Genomic DNA, 6,438 nt, shown 5'->3' on the forward strand with positions numbered 1-6,438 from the left:
TTACAGAGGTTTGATTCCTCTTCTTATCGATTCTGTAGTGAAGTTCATGTTGAGTTGCAAGCTCATTGATGTGCATTAGATATGCGCCGGAATCTGGTAGGCAGAAGCCTGTTGGTTAGGGCATTTAGCTGTTAACTAAAGTTTTATGGGATCAAGGCCCATCTGTCTAGGAAGAGGTTCTAGCTTAGTTAAAGCATCTGAGTTGCATTCAGGAGATACAGGTTAATATCCTGTGGATCTTAGCAGGAACTAAGGGGGATTAACCCTTATCTAAGGCTTTGAAGGCCTTTGGTTTGAATAACCTAAGTTCCTAGGGGATTGTGAATATTATGGGGGATAGTGGTAGGAGTAAAATTGATAGAGTAGTGAAGGTTGTGGTTAGGGGGTTGGTTGGTTTGTTAGTTTGCCATTGTTTTATATAGTTAGTGGAGTTTGGGGGTAGTGTGATGGTTGCACAGTAGGCTAGGCGTAGGTAGAAGAAAAGTCCGAGTAAGGAGAGTAAGGCAATAGTTGTGGCTGTTATAGTCAATTCTTGTTTAGTCAGTTCTTGAATAATTAATCATTTAGGTAGGAATCCTGTCAGAGGAGGGAGACCTGCGAGGGAGAGGAGGGTGAGTATAAAAATTGTAGATAATGAGGGGATCTTAGTTCATGTGGTTATCACGGTGGATAATTTAAAGGTGTTGGTTGTGTTAAGAATGAAGAAGATAGCGGAAGTTGTGATAGTGTAGAGATAGAAGGTAATTAAGGTCAGATTGGGGTTATAGTTGAGAATAATAGTTATTCATCCAAGATGAGCGATGGATGAGAAAGCCAAGACTTTACGAGTTTGTGTCTGATTAAGTCCTATTCAACCTCCTAGGGCTGCTGAAGCGATAGCTATTAGGGATAGGAGGGTAGAGTCAAGTGATGGGGAGGTAAGATAAAATAAGGTAATTGGTGGAAATTTTATGATTGTGGCCAGTAGGAGGCATGTTGTTATGGAAGAACCTTGAAGGACTTCTGGAAATCAGAAGTGGAATGGGACTAAGCCTAGTTTGATAGAAATTGCAATTGATGCTATGAAGTAATGGCCATGCAGTTGGGTGATATCCCATTGGCCAGAAAATCATGCGTTGGTCATGCTGGAAAATAAGAGCAGTGTGGATGCGGTTGCTTGGGTTAGAAAATACTTAGTAGAGGCTTCAATGGCTCGTGGGTGGTGGTTTTTAGAGATTAAGGGGAGAATAGCTAGAGTATTAATTTCTAAACCGACTCATGCTGTTATTCAATGGTTGCTTGAAATTGTAATAGAGGTCCCCAGGAGTAAGCTTATTGTGGAGATTAATTTGGCTTGAGGATTCATTAGTAGGGGAAGGGGTTGAACCATCATTTTCGGGGTATGGGCCCGATAGCTTAATTAGCTGACCTTACTAGAGAATAATATAGAGGGAGTATGGAGGATTTTGATTCCTTTAGTGTAGGTTCGATTCCTACTTTTCTAAGTCTAGGAAATGAGAGGATTGGTGTACCTCTATGTTCACTTTATCATAGTGACCCTTGTAGGTTCAGGCACATTTCCTTGAGGTGCCTTAGGTAGGGGGGTAAGCCTGCATACGAGATGGGGAGGCTGGTGTGCCATAGGCATAAGGCTAGTGTTAGGGGTAAGAAGTTTTTTCAGAGTAAATGTATGAGTTGATCATAGCGGAATCGAGGGTAGGAGGCTCGGATTCATAAGAAGCCTGCGGAAAGGAGAAGGGTTTTTGTGGCTAGAGTCAAAGGGAAGAGCTCTTGAGGGAGGTTAAGTGAGTTAGGATTTAGGAATAAAATGGTTGTGAGTGCATTTATTAGTATAATATTGGCATACTCAGCGAGAAAGAATAAGGCGAATGGGCCTGCGGCATATTCTACATTAAATCCCGAAACTAGTTCAGATTCCCCCTCTGTGAGGTCAAATGGGGCACGATTTGTTTCAGCAAGTGAGGAGATGTACCATATTATTGCTAAAGGTCAGGAGGAGAAAATGAGGTAAAGGGGTTCTTGAGTTGTAGCAAGGGTGTTAAGGGTGTAGTTACCGCTTAGAATAATTACAGATAGGAGAATAATAGCCAGGGTGACTTCGTAGGAAATGGTTTGTGCGACTGCTCGGAGGGCGCCAATTAGGGCATATTTTGAGTTGGAAGCTCATCCTGATCATAGGATTGAGTAAACTGCTAGGCTGGATAGGGCTAGGAGGAAAAGTATTCCCAGGTTTAGGTCAGAGAGGGGAAAGGGTAGAGGGAGGGGTACTCAGATTGTAATTGCTAGGAGAAGGGCTAGGATAGGAGTAGCTATAAATAAATAGGGGGATGAAGTCGATGGACGGATTGGTTCTTTGATAAATAGTTTTACCCCATCTGCTATGGGCTGTAGGAGACCAAATGGCCCTACAATGTTGGGTCCTTTTCGAGCTTGTATATAACTTAAGACTTTACGTTCAACTAGGGTAAGAAATGCTACGGCGATGAGGATGGATAGAGCATAGGATAATGATATGATGAGGTAAGTCAGAGCAGAGTGAACTACCATATGTTTAATGTGGAGCTAGGGAGAGGATTTGAACCTCTGGGTAAAGGGCTTAAGCCTTCTGCATTTACCAAGCTCTGCCACGCTAGCGGTCCTTTTCTAGGAAGAGGTATATGGTAGAGCTCTGAGTAATTCAGTTGGGTTCATTACTGGGTGCGAAGGCGTGCTTGTGGCATAGGCCTTACTTCTTCGGTCCTTTCGTACTAGAAGGAGTTATAGCATAGATAGAAACCGACCTGGATTGCTCCGGTCTGAACTCAGATCACGTAGGACTATTAATCGTTGAACAAACGAACCCTTGGTAGCGGTTGCACCACTAGGATGTCCTGATCCAACATCGAGGTCGTAAACCTCCTTGTCGATGTGGGCTCTTGAAGGAGATTGCGCTGTTATCCCTGGGGTAGCTAGGTTCATTAATCAATTGTATTGGGTCTGGTTACTATTAGTACGTTGATGAGTAGTTCTTGGTCAAGATGGGTTGTCTGGTTTTTGGAGGTTGAGTTTATCTCCAAGGTCGCCCCAACCAAAAAATGCATACCAATAAAATCCTAGGGGAGTGAGTCCTGTGGAGGGTTATTGTTTATGGAGGGTGGTAGCAGATTTTAAAGTTCCACAGGGTCTTCTTGTCTTATGAAGTTATTCCTGCTTTTGCACGGGAAGATCAATTTCACTGATTATCTGTAGGAGACAGCTAAGACCTCGTTAAGCCATTCATACAGGTCCCAATTTATGGGACAATTGATTGCGCTACCTTTGCACGGTTAGGATACCGCGGCCGTTGAACGTATTGTCACTGGGCAGGTTTCACCTTTAATACTTGGTTTAGCTAAAGGCTATGTTTTTGGTAAACAGTCGGGCCTTGGATTTGCCTAGTTCCTTTTACAGATTTTAATCATCTTTGAGAGGCGCTCCGTAGGTGGGTTAACAGAATCTTGGATATAGGGCCTTGTTAGGGTTAGAAGATATCCTGTGGTTTGTTAATAATGAGATAATGTAAGCTTGCGCCATAGAGGGAGTCCCTAGTTACTTATTTTAGCATTAATTCTCTTATTTATTATAAGTTGGCCTATTGGGGATGAGGGAGTCATAAGAAGGTTTGGATTTTTAGGTGTTGAGCTTTGACGCACTCTTTAATGATGGCTGCTTGAAGGCCCACAATGAAGATACAATTTAATTTATCCGCTGGGGGAGAGTGTATTCTTTTTTAAAGGAGCTGTACCTCCTTTAAATAACCCTTAATTCGTCTCATGAAGGCTGAGTGTGGTCCTAGGGGGTGAATTAAGAGAGAACTAAGATTCGTTTCATAGGCAACCAGCTATCACCCAGCTCGGTTGGCTTTTCACCCCTACTAACGAGTCATCCCACTCTTTTGCAACAGAGACGGGTTTGCTCAGTGAATAGCTGCTCGTAAGTAGCTCGCTTGGGTTTCGGGGGGGCAAGCTTAAATTGACGTTTTGCTTGGGAAATTCTTGCTAAATCATGATGCAAAAGGTACAAGGATTAGTCTTTGCTGTTTAATGCTTGGCTTGTCATTGCTATTTCATTTTTCCCTTACGGTACATAATCTCTATCGCGTCTTGAGTTGACCTTTCTATCGCCTATACTAGGTTGAATGAGAGAATGCTTTGATTTAGTGGGCGGCATGATTTAGTTAATACAATTTGGTAAAAGAGCTAGAGCTAGGCTTCAAGGCGATCTGGTACAAACAGATATCTTTCAGGTGTAAGCTGAATGCTTTAATTATAGCTACGTCTTGATAGACTAAGTGCACCTTCCGGTACACTTACCTTGTTACGACTTGCCTCATCTCTAGCTTTAGAAGTCATTATGAATAAAATTAGGCATAGCTTGTGAGGAGGGTGACGGGCGGTATGTACGTGCTTCAGAGCCAGTTTAAAGGAGGCATCATTATCCTGCTTTACTGCTAAATCCGCCTTTTAGGAGTGATTTCACACTTCTTGTCGTAAGGTTTTCTATGTTAGAAAATGTAGCCCATTTCTACCATCTCATAGGCTATACCTCGACCTGTCTTACTAGCGGGGGGGTTGCTATTGTGCTCACTGCTGTACCCTCAGTTTAGGGGTGGGCTGACGACGGCGGTATATAGGCTGATTTGGCTAGGGATGGTTGGATGTATCGTGGGTTATCGATTATAGAACAGGCTCCTCTAGGTGGGTTTGGAGCACCGCCAAGTCCTTAGAGTTTTAAGCGTTTGTGCTCGTAGTTCTCAGGCGGATGCTTAAGTGGCAAAAGCATCAGGATTTAGGGCCAGGCATAGTGGGGTATCTAATCCCAGTTTGTGTCCTGGCTTTCGTGGAGTTTTGTTGGTCATAGAGCTAAGGTCATTTTATGGAAGTATTAGATGCATCTTATGCTTATAACAGCTTGGTTGCATTTCAGCCTTAGTTTAAGTGATAATGAAAAACCACTCTTTACGCCGTATAAAGTTAATTTGGGTTTCTTGTGTGACCGCGGTGGCTGGCACAAGATTTACCAACCCTGATAAGTTGCTTTAACTAAGTCAAGTTTACACTTATTGCTTAATATTAATTACTGCTGAGTACCCGTGGGGGTGTGGCTAGGCAAGGCGTTTTGGGCTACAATCTGGATGGTGTGCCTGATGCCTGCTCCTGCTGTCTTTTTAAGGTATTGAGGGCATTTTCACTGGAATGCGGATACTTGCATGTATATATTTGGCAAGAACTAACTGTAAGGTTAGGACTAAGTCTTTTTTGTCCTTGGGTATGTGTAATAGCCGTCTTAACATCTTCAGTGTTATGCTTTATTGTAAGCTACAAGAACCTAAGTTATTTTGGGTTTAGTGGTTGTTATTGGGGTTTACGTTTTAGTTGTGGAACTGGTAAATGTAGGTTTGAGATTGGCTTGGTTAGTGGATTTTTGGTCGTGGGAGGTGATTTAATGGATAACAAAAATATGTTGATTGGGGAGTTGGAGGTGTGAGGAGGAGTTTGATTGGTTGTATGGAGCAGATGAGTTTGTTAAGGTTGTATGTTCTTGTAGTTGAAATTACAACGGTGGTTTTTCAGGCCAAAGGTCTTGGATAGAGGCCAAGCAGGAATTGTTATGACGTATTTTATACTTTTTTTAAGTGTTAGTTTTGTTTTGGGGGGGTTAGCAGTTGCTTCTAATCCTTCTCCTTATTATGCAGTAGTGGGACTAGTGTTGGCGTCTATTGTGGGGTGTGGATGGTTGATGAGTTTAGGGGTGTCTTTCGTGTCGTTAGTATTGTTCTTGGTATATTTGGGCGGAATGTTAGTGGTTTTTGTATATTCAGTTTCATTAGCAGCAGATCCGTTTCCTGAGACTTGGGGGGATTGGCGGGTTGTGGGGTATGGTGTTGGGTTAGTTTTAGCGTTGGGGGGAGGGGCATTTATTATAGGGTTATCCGAGTTACGGTGATTAGGGTTGGGTACGGTGGATAGTGGAGGTGTTTCGTTTGTTCGGTTAGATTTTGAGGGTGCGGCTATGTTTTATTCTTGGGGGGTGGGACAATTTTTAGTTGCAGGTTGGGGTCTGTTGTTAACGTTGTTTGTTGTGCTAGAGCTTGTGCGAGGGTTGTCCCGGGGGGCAATTCGGGCAGTTTAGGGGGGAGGAGGTTCAGGAAATAGTTTAATGAAAATACCAGCTTTGGGAGTTGGTGATAAAGGTTTAATTCCTTTTTTTCTGAGAGGGGAGGGAAGATTTGGGGTTAATCATTGGAGGAGTATGTAGGTGAGGTGTTGGTTGGGGTAATGAGGTTGAAAGAGGGAGGGTAGGTGATTAGGATAATTAGTTAAGTAGATAGATGAGTGGGAGGAAAATAGTGGGGTGAGTTTGTGTATAATGAACGAATGAACAAACGAATGATGAAAGGAAAATAGTGGGGTGAGTGTT

At 42.9% G+C, this 6,438-nt stretch overlaps 1 pseudogene; it reads right to left on the bottom strand.

Moving 5' to 3' along the window:
• Nucleotides 1-291: 291 nt before the first annotated feature.
• LOC120323946 lies at nucleotides 292-2,595 on the bottom strand (annotated as a pseudogene).
• Nucleotides 2,596-6,438: the final 3,843 nt, after the last annotated feature.

Source organism: Pipra filicauda, unplaced genomic scaffold (genome assembly GCF_003945595.2).
Source record: "Pipra filicauda isolate LSUMZ 115617 unplaced genomic scaffold, ASM394559v2 scaffold385_size793830_pilon, whole genome shotgun sequence".
In the NCBI taxonomy this organism is placed as follows: domain Eukaryota; kingdom Metazoa; phylum Chordata; class Aves; order Passeriformes; family Pipridae; genus Pipra; species Pipra filicauda.